A 19,472-nucleotide genomic window follows, 5' to 3' on the forward strand; every position below is an offset into this window, starting at 1 on the left:
TGCACCCTGGAATAAGTCCCACTTTATCATGGTGTCTGATCCTTTAGATGTATTATTGAATTCAGTTTGATAATATTTTATCAGGACTTTGCATCTGTATTCATTAGATTCATTAGATTTGGGGTTTTTTTTGTAGTGTCTTTGGTTTTGTTATCAGAGTAATGGTGGCCTCATACCATGAATATGGCAATGTTCCCTCCTCTTAAATTTTTTGGAATAGTTTGAGAAGCATAGGTATTAACTCTTCTTTATATATTTGGTAGAATTCTCCTATGAAGCCATCTGGTACTGAACTTTGGTTTATTGGAAGTTCCTTAATTACTGATTCAATTTTAATAGTAATAATCAGTCTGTCCTATTTATTTCTTCCTAATTCCATTTTGGAAGATGGTATCTTTCTAGGAATTTATCCATTTTTTTTCTAGCTTGTCCAATTTTTTTCATATAACTGTTCATAATATTCTCTTATCATTGTATTTTTGTGATATTGGTTGTGATTTTCCTTTTTCATTTCTTAGTTGGTTTATTTGGGTCCTCTCTCTTATTTTCTTGATGAGTTTGGCTAAAGGCTTACAGATTTTGTGTATCTTTTCAAAAACCCAGCTCTTGGTTTTATTGATCTTTTCTACAGTTGTGTTTTTTGTTTTATTGACTCTTATTTTTTCCTCTCTGATCTTTATTATTTTCTTCCTTTTCCTGATTTTGGACTTCATTTTTCCTTCTTTTTCTACTTCCCATAGATGGTAAGTTAGGCTGTTTGAGATTTTTCTTATTTCTTGAGGTAGGCCTGTATTGCTATTAACTTCCCTCTTAGAACTGCTTTTGCTTCATCCCATACATTTTGGAAAGGTGTGTTTTTATTTTCATTTGTCTTGAGTTATTTTCTGATTTCTTCTTTGATTTCTTTGTTGACCCATTGGTTTTTTAGTAGCATGTTGTTTGTTTAATCTCCCCTTGTTTGTGTTTTCCCCATTTTTCTTCCTGTAATTGATGTCTAGTTTTGTACCCTTGTGGTCAGAAAAGATTCTTGATATAATTCCTGTTCTCTTAAATATGCTGAGACTTGTTTTGTGTCCTAGCATGTGATCTATACTGGAGAATGTTCCATGCGCACTTGAAAAGATTGTTCATTCTCCTGTTTTGGGATGGAAAGTCCTGTAGATATCTAATAAGTCCAACTGATCTAATGTGTCATTTAAGATTATTGTTTCCATACTGATTTTCTGTCTAGATGATCTGTCCATTGATGTAAGTGGGATGTATTATTATTATTGTACTACTATCATGTACTATTATTGTAATTCTGTCAATTATTCCCTTTATGTTTGTTAGTATTTGCTTTATATATTTAGGCAATCATATATTAAGTGCATATATGTTTACAAATGTTATATCCTTTTTTTCTATTGATCCCTTTATCATTATACGATGTCCTTCTTTGTCTTTTATTATATACTCTGTTTTAAAGCCTACTGTGTCTGATACGAGTATTTCTACCCCGGCTTTCCTTTCATTTCCTTTTGTGTGGAATATCTTTTGCCATCCCTTTACTTTCAGTCTGTCTGTATATTTAGCTCTGAAGTGAATATCTTGAAGGCAGCATTCAGATGGGTCTTCTTTTCTTATCCAATCAGCTACCTATGTATTTTGACTGGAACATTATTCCATTGACATTTGAAGTGATTATTGATAGGTATGTACTTATTCCCATTTTATTATTGGTTTTCTGGTTGTTCTTGTAGTTTGTCTCTGTTCTTCATGTTTTAGTTTTTTCCCGTGTAGTTTATGATTTTCTTTGGTGTTTTGTTTGTGTTCCTTACTCTCTAGTTTTTGTATATCTATTGTAGGTTTTTGATTTGCGGTTACCATTTAGTTCATACTTGTTGATTTATAACTACATCTACTTATTTTAAACTGTTCATTTTACTTCTGACTCAGTCTTAAAGCTCTACATTTTTTATTCCATCCCCCCGACATATCTCTGTCTTCTTATTTTATCCTTCTCTCTCTCTGTGAAATAAGGTGAAAGTTACCTATCTTTGTCTTGAAGGCATGTCCTTGTGTGGGAGCATCCCTATGCAGTCTGTGTTTGCCCAGTGCCTTTGGTAGGAGAGCTGGATCTGAAGTGAGCATGGGCTGTTTCTTCCTCCAGTGAGTGCTGGCATTAACTGCCTTGATGGGAAGTAGGGCTAGAGATGGAGGGGCTAGAACCTGAACTAGGTGCATAGGGTTTCTCCTATGTCTAATGTCCATCACTGCCCAACTGCAAGTAGTGGGGGGCCAAAGGGCTAGAGCAGAAGCCCTGAGGGAATTGGATTTTCCTGGGTGTGATGGTGGTCTCCACCTTGGAGACTGGTTTGGGACATGGCCAGGTCCTGAGGGCTTGGGGACACATTTCTGTGGTGATTTCACTTTTCCTCTAATGTGTATACCTTGATTAAAGGTTGCTTCAGGTCTGAAGTGTTGGTGACATACCACTGAGCTGGCCTTATTCCCTCCCAAATGTGCACCAGGATGCGTGCTCAGGCAATGGTCATCTCCACCCTGGATCTAGCCTCACTCCCTTCTAAGTGTGTGCCTACACAGTGGCCAGAGGCTGGGGTCTGAGCCTGCTCCACTCCCTCCATGTGTGCACACTCTTATTGGCAATGACAGACTCTGCCTTTGTGGGGAGCAGTAACAGAGCAAGAGGGGTTGGAGCAGAAACATGGTATGGGCTGAGGGCTGTGCTATGGTGATCCTGGAACGTCACCCAGAGCCTCAGGCACTTTAAAATCTGATGTCTCTGCTGTGACCAGGAGTAAGCAATTCTGGGTGCTTGCTCCTTGAAAGCAGAGTCTCAGTTTCTTATTGCCCTCAGGTAAGCTCCACTTGTTTCAAACCAGCTAAAGGGGCTCATATTCCTGGTGTCAGACCCCAGGGCTGGGGTAACTAATATGTAGCTTGAACCCCTCACTCCTCAGGGAGGATCTCTGAGCCTCTGATATCCCCCTCCTCTTCTGTGTCCCCTGCTAAGGATGTGGGTTCCAACCAGATTGCTTTCCATCCCTTCCCACCAGACTCCATGTGGATCATTTTTACAGCCTTGGTTGTGGAAGAGTTGTTCTGCTAGTCCCTGGTCAATTTCAGTGAGAGTTATTCTATATGTAGCTGTGGTTTGATGTGTTCACAAGGGGAGGTGAGCCCAGCATCCTCCTAATTCAGCATCTTCATCTCCTCCTCTTTATCCATTATTCAAAAAAAGTCTTGACTAACTAAAAACAGAATAAAACTTCTTTAGTCTGAGGTAAGATATCTACCAACAATGTCTAGTTAACATCATTTGAATGGTAAAAAAAAAAAAAAAAAATAGAAGTATTCTCTTTTCAGTTGGAAACACTAAGAATGCCTGCTATTCCAATTCCTATTCAACATTGTCTTATAGGTTCTCTCTAGCACAGGAAGAAAAGTCAAATGAGATAAGGAGTAAGTGTCAGGAATCCCTCTGAGATGGGATGGTTTCAACAGAATGATGGGGAAGGAAGTGAAATTTCAGTGGCCTAAGGGTGTAGAGTGTCAGAGTGGGAAGTCAAGAGTGTAGATGACTCTTTCAAGGAATCTGGCTTTGATGAAGAAAGAAGGGCGTGCCTTGAGATAGGCATGGAGTTTAGGGAGGTTTAAACATTAAGTTAGGAAAGACTGAAATATGTTCAAATACGGATAAGAAAAAGCCAGGAAAACAATGCTATACGCTCAGGACCCAGGAAGAGGGATATATTGCTTTTCTGATTTTTCAGCAGAGTCAAAAGTGTCATCTGTTTCAACATGCAATAAGATTTTGCATATTTGGATTTACTAATTTATAATTAGACTACATCAGTATTTGGGATTATTCAAATAGGGACAGAGCTAAAGTTTATCTTTGACAGGTTTTATTATTATATTTTAATTGAATTTACCAATGAAATCAATAGTGTAAAGAGAATTTGAGAGGGATGTTTATCCCACTGAAGAAGTCTTAAAAGATAAAAGAAAAGTATTCTATTTGAATACTAGCAGTGATGTGCTAACTACAAATTGCTCTTTTGGACTATGGATATTAAATAGGTTCTTTGGTTAATAACAATTTTTAGCCTGACTCTATAAAGTAATACAATGGCAGTGGTCCAAAAATATTATATAATTCCTTATTTTAACTTGGAGAGCCTAACACTTTCCTTCTCCCAATTATTCCAAATTAATGAGGTTTTGCTGTAATGCAGAGAGTGAACCCAGAGAACATTGCCCAATTTGCTGACCAGGACTTGAAACTTTAAGCTGTGTTTTTCTTTTTCTTTCTTTATTTTAACCCAAAGCACTTTTCCAGAGATAATTCAAGCTGAGCTCCTTTCACTCACACCTGCTATAAGTGTTGGTTTCTGCTTTGCACCGTTAAGTAGAAGTCGCCTGACAGTGCAATGTCCTCCCAGACTTAGGGCCTCTGGATGCAGAATGCCAATTTACTTCTTGCTGCTTTGTCTTGGGCACCTCACAATGTGCTCTAATGACAGCACAGCAGTTTTAATAGCCCTTTTTAATGGCTAAAAACAGACCCAGTCTGTCTAAACATAGCCTATTCACCAACTCTCGTCAAAACAATTCAGTTTTGCTATATGATGATGCAGCAGACCATGGAAGCCAGCCACACAGACTCTATTCAAGTCCAAAGTTGGACCCTGGGGCTAAAGCAAGTCAACCCAAGCTGTGGTCATATTAAATACTTTTTTTTTTTTTTTTTTTTTTTTTTACTGTCTGTTTCTGCAACAGGGCTTCTGTTTCAGTGGGACAAAGCAGGCTCCATTTGCAAAAGCAACTCAGCACGATTAAAAAAAACCATTAGAGAAACTTCTTCCTTAAAGGGGTGTGGTATTTTCCTTTTGAGTATAGTGTATTATTTATACTTAAACACCTTTGTTTCACAGCACAGAAAAGAGAATCTGAAGCTTGCTTGTGGGTAATTTACTTCTCACCCAAGTTAAATATCTCTGTCCTTCCTGGAACTTTTTGACTTTTATATCTTTGTCATCAGGTGGTTTGCATCTCAAGTTCTTTATGGTGTCCTGACCTACAAAGGGATAGCAATAAAGAGAATACCAAATGACACTCAAAATAAAAAATAACTAGTTTCTCCAGGCTCCCTCAGGGGTGTAATTTTAAAATGCAAATGTGTTAATGATCCTTCAGTAAAAATGCATCTTTCCCTGCAGTCTTCATTTTTTTTTAAAGGTGGATTTCTAGGCAGTGTTTAACAAAGGCACATTTAATGATGCTGCCATAAACCGATTCATTCAACTGTTCTTTTCATGTACACAAAAATTATAAAACTGCTTGATGCTGATTGTTTATCACGGTCAATGTGCAGGGCTAGAATTTTTGCTTCAGAAGGAACTGTATACATGATAAAAAACATGTAGTTAGTGGAACCATATTTCAAATCGCTGCCTCCTCCATTGGGACTTTGTGTAGCAGGAATAAAGACCTTCAGACCCAGAGGACAGTGTGTGAACTCAGGACCACTCCCATTGTGACCTTCAGGGAAATGACGGAACAGTGGTTCAAAGTCTTGGGAAAGGTTGTAGAAGGAGCATCCATTAATTTTTAAGAGTACAATCATCTTAGGTGACCTAAAGCTGTTCCTTTGCCTCTAAAAATATGGGAATGATTGTTGAGGTTAGGGAAAAAGAAAGTATCCCTTCAGCAGGAGTAGATAATAAATGAAATCTGGAGGAAACATTAAGCCCTGTGAACAGAAAGGTGTGACAGATGGGATAGTGGAGTATAAGCCAGTGCTGGTAATGGGCCCCAACTGAGCATGGCTGCTTAAGGGGAGTGTGTTCCAGGAATAGTCAGTGGTGGGTCCTTGACCTCAAGTCACATGCTCATGTGATCATGCTCTTCTGTGGGGTCTCCTTGTTGGACCAGGATGCCTGAAACTTGTAGGGACAAGCAGTACAAGGCAAAGAACAATTGTGATATCCAAGAGAGGAGCACAGACCACTGCTTCTCTAGTGAAGCAGAGGAAAATGGCCCAGAGTTCACATGCAAAGCTTTGAGACAGCATAGCAGATGGACGCAGCAGTTAAAGCTAAAATCCTTGTGTAGCCTGAGTACACATAGAGAGTTCTAGCCTGTGGCACAATCAGTGGACCCTCACAGCTACAAAGTAAGCCCACCTAATGGGGCCTAAATCCAAATATGAAGGACCTGACCGATGTCTAGTAACCCAACTTGAGCACATGCGCCTGAGTTAAAATCTACAGATCCAACATATCCTGAGTTTCTGGGTGTCTGGATCATTTCTGCCCTGGAATCTGAAGAGGTCTAATTTGGATAAGTGAACCCATGATTTCATACCCAAGCTTGACATGGCCTGCACTGGCTTCGAGGAATAAAGATGCAAATATTTCCCCTATATCTTGTTGCATTTATGCATGTGTCTAGTTTAGAAACAGCTAGAGGCCAGCACATTAATATGTTAGGTTATTTTGGGAGGAGGGCAGTGGAGTGGAGGCAGGTTATTCTGCTTTGTCTTGCCTTGAGTCTGCTGTCTTTTGCTCTGAAAGGGGGACAGCTCTCAGTTTCCCCAGCATTGTGATACCTCAGGCAATATATCAAGTTCACCTAGAGTTGGTGGCAAAGAAAATCACTTATAATACCTCTGCTTTGTCCTTGGTGGTGAGTTTCACTTCACACTAGTTATAAAATCCAAACGAGTGTCCCAAATAGTGCCTAATGGGGAGAGAGCAAGTGGGAGGGATCTGGAGCATATTTTGTGTTTTAGCATCTTTAATGAGGTAGTCAGAGTCTGTCACTCATGTGATTGACTGGCTGCCTTCAAAATGCTTTCCAAGGCATTTAAGAAGTGCAGTATTTTCTTTTCTCTGCTGCCTATATTACTGACACTAAATATTTAATCACTAACTAGGACTACAGTAGCTGCTTCTCAGAAGTGATGAATAATGAGCCCCTGTACAGTTGTGAACTCCCTGTTGTTGGCTGATTAGGCTGACTTTGCATGAAGAGATTGAACGCAGATGACTTATCGCTCAGAGTGAAAGAGGAGAGTGTAATGCCGAGAACACTGACACAACTAAACATGGAAATGCTGCTTTGTCATTGCTGTGAAATTATAACAGTGGCTTGAATAATAATAGTTTTTTCAGTTCACCTAACTTTTTTTTTTCAGTTTCATCCAAGTGTCTTTTAAATGTGTTCTGAAATTTACCCTTTTTTATTCCTATGGTTTATTCCTGTCCTGATAGATATGATTTTTTTTATTTTTACAAAAGAAGAAACTACATCATGGAGAAATGAAGCTATGAACCCTTGACTGTACATCAGTAATAATATAAGGATTGCAGTCTAAGTTGCAATCTCATTGCCTTGCTCTCTTTTCTAGAAGCAGTGGGACTCTGGCAAGTTATCTGTCCTCCTAAAGTTCTTGTTTTCTCATTAGTAAAATGGGGACAATCACTCCTCTCTGAAATATAAATTTGCTACCATGACTATAAATAATACATGTAACTTGCCCAGCCTCACTGCTGACACACAATAGGTACTTTATATATGATAGTTTCTTTATTGTTATTATTGTGTATATTTAACTGGTGCTTCTAATACAATGATAATATCTGAATATAATCAGTTTCTGACTATATTAGTTTGCTTAGGGCTGCCATAACGAAGTATCACAGACTTAGTGTTTTAAACAGACACTTACTTTCTCACAATTCTGGAGGCTGGAAATTCGAGATCAAGGTGTTGGCTCAGGACTTCTGCTCCTTGGCTTGTGAATGGCCATCTTCTCCCTCTGTCTTCATATAACCTTGTCTCCACACATTTGTATCCAACTTTCTTTTTAGAAGGACATCAGTCATATAGTGTTAGGACCCACCCTAATGACTTCATTTCAACTTAATGACCTCTAAAGATCCTGTCTTCAAATATGGTCACATTCAGAGGTACTGGGGCTTAGGACTTCAACATAGGAATTTTGGTGTTGGGAGGAAAGCAGGGGGGACACAGTTCAGCCCCTAATGTTGGCTTACAATAATAAATAACAGTCTAGTTTACTTCATTATCTTTGGGGGATATATTTACTCTAAGAGAGGAGAGGCAAAGAATATATTTTTGTGGAATATGAAAATGCAGTTGCTGCCTCTTTTTGATATGTAAAAAGTATGTCTGATTCCCAAGTAGATGACTTCATCTTGTGAAGCAACTAAACCTAAGTATTTTTCGGGAGAAAGGTGATCTCCAGAAATGCCAGTAAGGAAGTGAAGAAGAGGAGGCAGCCAATTCAAGGAACATTGATGGGAAGGTTCTGCTGTGGGCAGCTGTAGCTTGTTCCCTCTGGGACTCTGGGGGCACAGCTTAGAATATGCCCCAGAATTCTCTTGCACCAGCGATGAGGAAGCTGGGTATTTAGACACAAAGTCCTGTCTCATTTGCTAAGAGCTGCTCCAAGGGGTATGAACCACCCTGGGAGTTCTTTTGGCCTGCCTTTTACTCGGCACAAGGAGTACCAAGTGATTGCAGTGAAAATAATGAACAATGATGGATGCACAGGTGATATGGGTGGGGCCTTGTCTCAGTATTTTTTCTGGATTGACTCTGTGTTGTGCAGAGGCTTTATGACTGTGCTCTTTTTGGTCTTAGTTGAGTATAACTTGGAGATTGATCAAAATGTCACAATTTTAACAGTCATAGTACGTTAGTAAAACCTCTTCAATCGTAAAGTACAATGAACTATCTTGTCATGAGTGACAGTACAGGGTACGAGCCATATTGGGTTGAAAGTGAAATGAGCTGATTAACCACAGTATAACATAGTAGTTAAGGATACCAGCTTTGAAACCAAAGCTACCTCGATTCAAATTTTAGATTTGATGCTTATTAGTAGTGAGAACTTGAACAAGACACTCTGTGAGTTTTCTCTTAAGTGAAGGGGGAACACTGATAGTTGACTCATTGAATTATGTGAAGGTAAATGAAGGTCTTGTTACAGTAGCTTTCAGATTGTCAATGTTCAATAGAGTAGCTGTCATAAATATTAAGATGGTAAGAGCAGTAAACAGGAGGGTTTAGGGGTTTATCTCCAGTATGTTTTGGTAGCCATGACACATGTGATCAGGAACTTGATTTCCTTATTTAGTGTCAGATAATCTAGTCTGGAGTCCTCAATAACACAGTCATTAGTCAACTCATGTGCCTTCTTCCTTTGTTGAAAGCAAACAAACAGATAAAATCTGTGGGTATTCGCCCTCTCTATTCAAGAGATTTTGTGAGGCTCATCCGGTTAATGAAACTTTTATACTGCAGGGTGATGTACGAATGTAAGCATTTTGAAATTCATAGCAGTGGTATGGCAGATTTTTCTTCTTTCATTTTTGAATCAATTTAGATATAACATTGAAGTCTTTTCCCCTTTCTAAGAGTGTTTGCCTTCTTTGTCACAGATCCTGAACACATTTCGCTCCTAGTTACCCATTTAGGGAGCAAAAGCACTGTTTTTAAATGTGGGAAGAATGGGTGTTGAAATATGCCCAGGTAGATAATGTTTAAGTTCAGAATTTTTCCATTGACTCTGATTTGATAAATCTTACATATAAGTCTGGTTCCCTACATTCATCATCTGTGTTATCTTCCATCTCTGTGGAATCTTATCCTTTTCTCTCTGTCTTCCAGGTGTAACCTTGTGATATCAGATGAAAAGTTTGTTCTCTTGCAGACGCCGGACTCTAAGCAAGTGTTTGTCATTTGTGAACTGCACCTAGCATTGCTTTAAGAAAACTCCTATTCCAGGCTGCTGCTGTTGCTTTCTCTCTCTTTCTTTTTCTTTTTTCCTGGATGCATTTCCTTCTTGCTTGGATAAAAATCATTGTTCTTTTTTGATCTACTTTTATTACACAGCACTTTTTTTTTTTTTTATGACCACCCTCTCTGACGCACATCTTCCCACAAAATTCAGTTTCTTCACAAAAAACTGTCAGTTCAAACACTAAATTAACGTTTCTAAAACTTTCTTTCCTCGTGCTGACTTTGTCTGGTTTGAATATCAAAATAACACTGGATCTTGGCTCAAGTATCACAGATGCTGCCTGTTCTAAGATTAAGTAAATTTTCTTATTTGCTGTATATTTGTTTCCTGTTGCAGATGTAACAAATTACCACAAACCCGATGGCTTAAAGCAACAGAAATTTATTTTGTTACAGTTACGGAGGCCAAAAGTCTTAAACTAGTGTCATTGGACTGAAATCAAGGCATCGGCAGTTTTGGCCTTTCTGAGTTCTCTAGGGAAGAATCCATTCATTGGATTTTCCAGCTTCAGGTGGTTACCAGCTTTCCTTGGTTTCTGGCCACATCACTTTAATCTCTGTGCCAATGGTCATATTATCTTCTCTGTGTTTGTCATTATTAAATATTCTTCTGAGTCACTATTATAAGGACACTTGTGATTGAACTTAGGGCCCACCTGGGTAATCCAGTTAAACTCCCCATTTTAACACAGTCACATCTGGAAGGACACCTTTTCCTTATAATAGTTACAGGTTCCAGGATTTAGGACCTGATCTCTTTTGGTAGCCATTATCCAGCCTACTACATTCTGTATGCTCTTAGGACAGCTTCCAGAGACTTTGGATGGTTTTACATTTTTAGTAATTTTTACACTAATAATTTTAATTACAATTGTTTCTGAGGAATAGGTCTGCAGATCTCCTTCCACTGCCATTACAGAAGCACATCAATACATCTTCTTAGTCTAGTATATCAAGATGTTTTTAGCAGATGAGTTTTCAGTTTATGTTCTCTGTTGCATTTGGGGAACTGGAATTCTTTAATTTTATAAAACCTCAGAGTCATGCAAACCCAAATTGATATAAAAGAGTCCCCAGTAAATGGTTATTAGACCCCAATGGCTATTCATTTATTCATCTACAGATATGTTATTACAACTTCTGGTTGTAAAAATTGGTGTTATTTTAACATAGTGGTTCATAGAAACATCTCACAGAAGAAACTTTTAAAAATGGAGTAAGGTGTTTCATTATAGATAGGATTTTATAATGGTATTAGGGGGGAACATCCCTAAAGTATGCTGTGATGATCAGAAGCTTGAAATCAGTTGCAAGAGATCTTAGTTTTTGCATCCCCAATATCCATTCTCCTTTCTTCAGGTAATCGCACCTTGATTTTCCTTTGGGAAGTGACTCCACCCCCATTCTATGTTCATGTGGTGCAAGTGACCTTCTCTCTCTTCTACTTCAAGTTCTAGATGTTGGCACATGAACCAGATAGGCCAATTAGAGCATGCCACCCTTGGCACAGTGACTGGCGTATGACTTAAATGTGGACGGTGACTGTTGTTGTTGGTATTGTGGTTTACCCATGTGTGTTTGTGTGTGTGTGTGTGCAAGCACATGTGTGTTCACTCCTGAGATTTAAACTTGGGAATTTTTGTTGGAACTATGTGAGAAGGGATGCTCTTTTGCTTTCATGATTGTTCAGGTAAGAGTATGTAAATCTGGAAATTTGAGAGGACATTTTCCTATTATTTGAGGAAATCTGTGTGAGAATAAAGTCAACAAATAGCAAGGTGGAACTAAGAGATAGAGAAGATTCTAGATAACACCATTTGACATGACAGAGCAATGTCTAATAACAGCAAAAGTGTGGGTCTATCATTTACATGAGGTGATACATTTCTCCCCATTTCCAGCCCACCCCTCTCCACATGGCTCTTCTTCTCTTGCAACTCATCCAGTTTGGGTTGAACTTCTATCATTTGCAACTAAAAAGTTTCTGGGAAATACCTGCAGTAATATTATTTTTTCAAAACTATTTAATTCATATGTCTCATACAACTTAGGCATTAGGTGATAAAATTAATCATTGGTTACAAGTGGATCTAGCTGCCTTTGACCTCTTAAATATATCAGTTACTAGTTTTCCTGAGAGCTTTAGAGATTGTTGAATTAGGAATTTGAGAAGAGTAGGATGTGATGTTAGCTTCACCACTATTTAGAGGCCAATGATTACGTGTGTGTGTATTATTTTTTGATAGTATCTAGTTCTTCCAGGCAGAACCCCTCAGATTCATACTCAGGCAGGGAAAGCATGCACTTCATAAAACTAGGTACTTGGGGAATTCCTAGGAACACCCAATTACAAAGACTCTTTGTCAGCAAGTCTGTTGCCCTATAACAGCGAAAGCCAAGAATAACCTAAGCCTTCTCTTGAGCCTTCATTATCACCAAGAACTCCAAAAGTGTATACCTGAGGGAACAGAAAGAAAGGAACTGAGTCAGAACTCACACAGAGCGTGAGCATATATTTGAACAAGCTCCAGAGATTTTCCTTTAAAGGATCACTGGGAAAATGAGACAAACTGCAGGCTTAGAGGCTACAATGGAATTATTTTAAGGCATCTTGATTTTGTGTGTTGTACTTGCCTGTGGTTCTGAAGCCTTAGGAGCACAGTGTAGGGGGTGGGCTGTTGGGATTTGTGGGGTCTCTCACACATCAGTGCAAGCTGCACAGTTGCAAGCCCTTGTTAGGGGACTGCCAGGGAACTGGGCCACAGGAACATAAGGCCGGGCCCAGCTGGAACGACTTACTCTCTCCCCTAAGGAAGTATATGAAGTGGGAAGTCTCCGGGGAGTCTGGGTGCCTAAAAGAGCTGGTTGTGGGCAAGGGCTCATTTTTGGAGAGAGGAGGGAATCGTTTTGCTAAATTAGGAAACTGGAGAAAGAAAAGGACGAAACAACCCTTTGGTAACTTTGAATTTTTTTTTTTTTTTTTCCAGTGGGATACTTCTTTTCTAGTTTGGTGTATAATCTTGGATGGAGGCCATTTGTTTTTACTGTTCGAGGTTTTCTTTCTGCAGTGACCCTCTCTCATTTCTATAAAACTTCCCTCAGACCTCAGTTATTACTTGTGTATGAGAAACATTTTCTCCTATTATTTAGAAAGGACGGGACCCACCTTTTCCTCATACAGATCCCCACACTGTTGGCTACCCTCCCACAAATCCCCATGGATATTTGCATGTTGAGTTGCCTACGCTTAACCTGGGGCAGGTAGACTCCTTAGAGGCAGATGGGCAAGAGAAAGAAGTTCCAGTTGGTTCACAAAGATTGTATTACTTTGTGTCTTTCAGCTCTCTAAGGACTGGCAATAGGGACAATAAAAGAAAAAATTGAGATTTTAAACAGTGAGATTTAAACTTCATCAGTGAGATTTAAACACCTTTAAAAATAAATGAAAGCTTAGCTTTTAATAGGTCAGCAGCAAAGTTTGAGTCTCACTCTGTAACATTATTACTTTCCATTTTGGGGCATACTTGGTCTCGAAAAAAACTTTTTAAATAGTTCTTTATTTAGTTTATATGAATCTGCTTATCAAAATATTTGAGATAGTGTAAAGGTAAACTTCAACCTAATCTATGGTAAATGATCGCCGATTCCACTACTTGAGCTGAAATTAATGAGCTTTTATGATGGTAGAGTCCATTTTTAATCCCTTTTCTCCCTAATCTTTTCAAACTTCATTATTTTAGGACCTTTTGTTACTTACAGTTATTTCTTAAACCTCTAAATTCTTGGTCACTTGCCTCTTTCAATCGTTTTTGGTTCTTTATATCTGTCTTTACTCTGTGGCCTAGATCTTGAAATGTAATCTAGAAAAAAATCATACCAACCCTAAACAGAGGAAGAGGATGGTTTGAGTATCTTCTTATTCCACTAATTCTCCAAGAATATGGATCATTATTGCTACCTACAGCGTGATTGCTCTTGCCTTAAGTTCTTCCTTTGGTTTAACCCACACAATTTGTATTATTTTTGTATCTGGATTATTTATTTTTGTTTCCTAAACACTAAGTGTTACAATAATTCCTAAATATTTTTGTATTTGGATTTTTCGTTTCCTAAGTACTGTTTTGTCACTTGTATTTTCCTGTTAGTGCTTTTCTGACAATATTTCTGATGTCTATGTCACCTCTCATTACAAACCTCCACTCAGCCTCTAAGGAAGGAGGACAGAGGACCCCAGAGAGAAAGCATCCCAGAAATAGTGACAGAAATATTGACAAGGGCTGCCTTCAAATTCCTCAGTCGGCTACTGTCCTAAAGGGGATTAGATTCATTAGACAGGAAGAGTCTATATAAGTGGATTCAATCCTGCATTTTCTTGCCAGACAAATGGTCATTCAACAGTGCTTTCATCACGTCACTCTTTAGCTCAAAACCCTATGCAGGTTCCATTCAGTATCAGAGTGAGATTCCTGGCTGGCTTCCCTATTCCAGCAGCACGTATGCAGGCTCCTGTGTGCCCTCCTGCTACTTACAACACAGACCTGTCAGCTGGGTTCTGCTCCTTCCATCTCGCCTTTGTTCACACCTGTCCTTTATGTGGCAAGGAAACCCCTTCCTTGTCCATCTTGTCTGACCCGACCATTTTTGCTCTTGGATTTTATTCACAATTATTTTATTTTGATATACTTTTAGACTTGAAAAATTGGAAAAATAGTACACTGAATCCCTGAATACCCTTCCCCAGCTTCCCCTAATGATAACATCTTATGTAGCTATAGTACAACCATCCAAACCGAGCATAAACTAATCTAAAGACATTCTTTAAATTTTGCAAATTGTCCTTATTGATGTCTTTTTCTGCCAGTTCAGGGTCTGGGATACCACATTCTATTCAGTTGTCACATCTTTTTAGTATCCTCAAATCTGGGACAATTTCCTCATTTCAGTTATTTTTTGTCTTTGATAACCTTGATACTTTAAAAGGTACTGTCCAGTTATTTCACAGAACGTTTCTCCACTTCAATTTGTCTGATTTTCTTCTTACTAGATTGATGTTATATGTTTTTGTCAAGAGTACTGCAAAAGTGCAATTGTGCCCTTCTCGGTACATTGTGTCAGGAGGTACATGCTGTTGACATGTCTTTTTACTAGTGATGTTCCTTTCAATCACTTAAGGGGGTGTCTGCCAGGTCTTTCTAATTCTAAAGTTACTGTTGTTTTCCTAGGGCTGCCATAACAAAGTACCATAGGCTGGGTGGCTTAAAACAGCAAATATTTATTCTCCCACAGTTGTAGATGCTAGATATCTGAAACCCAGTTTTGCTTAAGGACATGCCCCATGGAAGCCTCTTGGGGAGGATCCTTCCTTGCATCTTCTAGATTCTGGTAGCCACAGGCATTTTTTGGCTTTAGGCAATATAAGTCCAGTCTCTGCCTCCATGGACATGTGGCATCCTTGTGTCTGTCTCTGTGTCTTTCTCTTCTTCTAAAATACCAGTCAAATTGGATTAAGGGCCCACCCTACTCTAGGGTAACCTCACTGTGATTTCACTAACTGGATCTACACTGACCCTAAATAAGGCTGCCTTCTGAGTTCAGGAAGGACGTAGATTTTGGGGAGGGATACTATCCAGTTCAATGGAGTTACTATTTTTCTTTTTGTATCTTTGTTACTTTGAGGGGAGTTACTTTGAGATTATGCAAATATCTTGTTTCTCCTTACACTTTTGCCCACTAATTTTAGGATCCAAAAATGATTCTCACCTGCCACAATTACTACTGTGGGACAGCAAAATGATGAGATTCAATTTCTACCATTTCTCCTGCATTTGTCAATTAGAAGTCTAAAAGGACTTCCCTGGTAGCACAGTTGTTAAGAATCTGCCTGCCAATGCAGGGGACACGGTTTTGATCCCTGGTCCAGGAAGATCCCACATGCCACGGAGCAACTAAGCCTGTGCTCCATAACTACTGAGCCCATGCGCCACAACTACTGGAGCCCATGTGCCATAGCTACCGAAGCCTGCATGGCTAGAGCCCATGCTCCGCAACAAGAAGCCACTGCAATGAGAAGCCCGCGCACCACAACGGAAGTGTAGCACTCTCTCGCCGCAACTAGAGAAAGCTCCTGCGCAGCAGTGAAGATCCAATGCAGCCAAAAATAAATAAATAAAATAAATTTATATAAAAATAGTCTGCCATAAAAAATTTGTCCTTGCTCTCTTACACAGTTTTTAAACATTATTTATATTATCATGAACTCATGGATTCCCATTCTGTTCTAGGAGTTAAAATCCATTATTATTATCATCAATATTATTTTAGCTCAGTGTCCAAGATTTGGTCCCTGGGGCCCCTTCATCTTGGCTCCCATTCTTGAAGCCTTGCTGTGTGCTGATTGATGAAGCTTTTCTTGATGACTCTGCTCCTAAGTTTGTTGTCCCTTCTGACTTCTTATTGTACTTTGAAGTTAGTAGCACATTATAGTGCTAGTTTTAATACTTTCACTTAACTATTTTTTATTCTTTAGTATCATCTCCCAGATAAGAAATAACTTCTTGTATTTCTTCAATTCCTCCTTACTTTCAAGATTAAACACTGAATCTCAGGATTAAGCCCATAGTAGTTACTCAAATGATTCCAGCTTGGTTGATTAGTCTATTGATTTACAAACTTACAGTTCTATTCACTCAAAATGCAAGATTTTATAGTTCTTTTTAAGAAATTTGAAAACTGAGAGCATGATGTTTCCTTCTGAATATATCAAGTCTCTTCTTTCTTCTGGTGTACATTTCTAAGCACCTGGGTTTCTTTGCATTAAATACTAAGTACTACTGACAATGCTTGCTTGCTTTTAAATTTTCTACTAATTTAATTAAATACACCAAGCAGCTTTTTACCCACATCCCCAAAGCCTTAATATTAAGAGCATATCAGTACACAGAAACAATTACTAGTTCCTTCCTGTGACAGGGTGGAGTAAATGCATCTGGATAAATGTTTGCTGGAGGACTAAACCAAAGAGAGCCAATTCTCATCTAAATGTTTGAGTAAATACATTTGTGAACAGCTTTTGCCAACTTTATTTTAGATTCAATTTGTGAATATGCATATACCAGCAATAACTTGATGAAGGACAGGGGGTTGTTTGTAAACCTATTGCATCCCTTTCATTAAGCTGATTAAGTAAGCATCAATTAATCCTGCATATATTATGAAAAGTCAAGTTAAAGCCCAGTGTGCTTTTTATTGCATTTTTGGAATACAGTCCACCTCAGTTAAGGATGAAAAGTGTGCACTAAAAAATGTAGAACATTTTGTTTCTTTTACGTCCTCACCCTCTGCGAAGAAGTAATAGCATATGGCTTCAATAGAATTAAAGAGGATTACTTGTCACACACGACAACCTGTTTATCTACAAGGATGCACAATTTCATAAACTCTTGAATATGGAGCTAACATACTGTTCCTCACTAGCTGGGACCTCTTTGTGGGCAGTAGACTCTTCAGCTTTCGATATACAACCTTACCATTTTCTATATAGCTACCATAAAGTATGTGTTCAATGTATGACAAACATTTTACTAAAAATTATCTGAAAATGCTCCTTGTAATGATGTTTGTTTTCTGAAGAAGAAGGCTGTCATTGCATGGGAAGACATTTATATGTTTAGTATATGATAAATTAGATTATATGAGTTTGGGAGTCACAGTGCTAAGTTTCTGCTGAATTTGGTGGTTGGAGGGTAATCTGGAAGGAAAGAGTCATCAACTGTGCGATGTGAGACTGAAATCTGGTTGGGGCAAGAAGTGTCAGGAGAGGACCAATGGAAGTGAAAACCAACCAACCAAGAAACCAACAAGCCAAAACCCAAACAAACAAGGAATTCAGAGGACAAGGGTGTGTGATGTGGAATTTGAATTTGCTTGCTTTGGGATATGCCTTGTAGGCCCCATCTGAAAACTAGCAGCTTTTTGCAAATTCTAAGATTCAAACACTGCACAGAGTTCTGCTCATTTTTAATGCAACTGTAACCACTCATATTTAGAAACAGTTGTTCAAGAGGTAGAAGAGACCATGAGAAAGAAAATTTTCTTAGTTTCCTGTCATCTTGGAAATTGTTTTCAACTCTGAGGGTATGGAAATGGGCTATTGAGGTCATCGTACTTAGTTCCTGAGGGTTAGGGAGAATATGCAGTAGCTGATATTTCATTTAACACAAACAATAAAGAGTTAGGCATTATTTTCCATATTTTACATGTATAAGGATTGAAACTTGCAAAAATTATGTATAGCAAGTAGCCAAGTCAGGATTTGAATCCAGACTGTCAGACTCCAAAGCCATGCTATCATCCTAATTTCTAGAATTTTGAATTCAGTAAGTTCTTAATAAATGTGAATAGAGTTGTATGAAAAGTATGTTGAAGGCCTCTTTTAAACCAAACATTTTACTGCCGGTAATAGGGGAATGGGGGAGAGAGGCACAAAGTCACAGCTATTAGCTCTTTGCACATATTAACTCATTTATGCCTCAGGAGAGTCCTATGTGGTGGTTGGTACAGAGGGTTGGAAAATATGCCAAGGTTATAGAACTTGAAGTGGTAGACCAGGCAGCCTGGCTCTAGAATCTGTGCTCTAGACTATGTCATATATATTCTGTCCTGGAGACACATAGTTCCATTTGACTGAGGGGCACTAAATCAATAGATGAGTTGCCCTAGTTAGAAGTCAAATGGAACTATTAAATAAGAAAGTCTATATGTCTTTGTTTGGAGGGGCATAAAATTAAGTTCCCTGCAGCTCAGGTAGACTCAGAGAAAGTATTCGTTTCTCTATCCCTCTCTGTGTGTAGGTCACCTCTACCCTGCCATGCTGGCTTCATTCTCATTAAGATTATGAATCATGGTGGTGTTAACTCCAGCTAGGAGAATTACTCTCCACCTGATTCCATTTCAAAAAAGGTTCTGTGTTTAGCAGAAACACAGAGCAGCCCCCCTCGAAGGCTAATTTTCTGCCTTTCCAGCATGCTCCTGTAAATTTGAGAAGTGAGGAAACAACACTAAGTATCCCACCCTACTTACTGAAGTGGATAAATCCCGGCTGTCAGGGAGTCAACCTCTTTTACGCTGGATTCTAACCCTTCTGTGAGTGTGTATCCCAACTGGTCTTTTTTCCATCCTCAGCCTCATTTCCTTATGAGTGCATCAGCCAACACAAAGATTCTCTTTTGAATGAGCTGGCAGGGCCCTGAATCCACTGCTGGCTTTTCTCAATGACAACTTGCACAGTTGAGATTTTGGAAAGATCGACTGCTCCTCCTTAATTCCAACCTAGACAGACTGTGCAGGGACTTTTTTGCAGATAATAATAGACAGTCACCTTTACTAAAAATGATCGGTGCCTTTTAAGGAGTTGATTAACATCAAATGTTATTGTTCAAAACAATGGTGGGAAGGGTCTTGGTAATGGTAAAAACATAAGCCGCTGGTTCTTGTTCTCTTATTTTACTTGGCTGCTGTCATAAACCATAAAACTTTTCTTTTGTGTGACTGCTTGGTATTGTCACAGGTGAGAACTAGAAAACTTGTGTCCTCTTCCCAGCTCTGCCCTTGATTTATCACGGAAGCTTTTGCTTTGT

The sequence above is a fragment of the Kogia breviceps genome, chromosome 4 (assembly GCF_026419965.1).
Source record: "Kogia breviceps isolate mKogBre1 chromosome 4, mKogBre1 haplotype 1, whole genome shotgun sequence".
Taxonomy (NCBI): Eukaryota; Metazoa; Chordata; class Mammalia; order Artiodactyla; family Physeteridae; genus Kogia; species Kogia breviceps.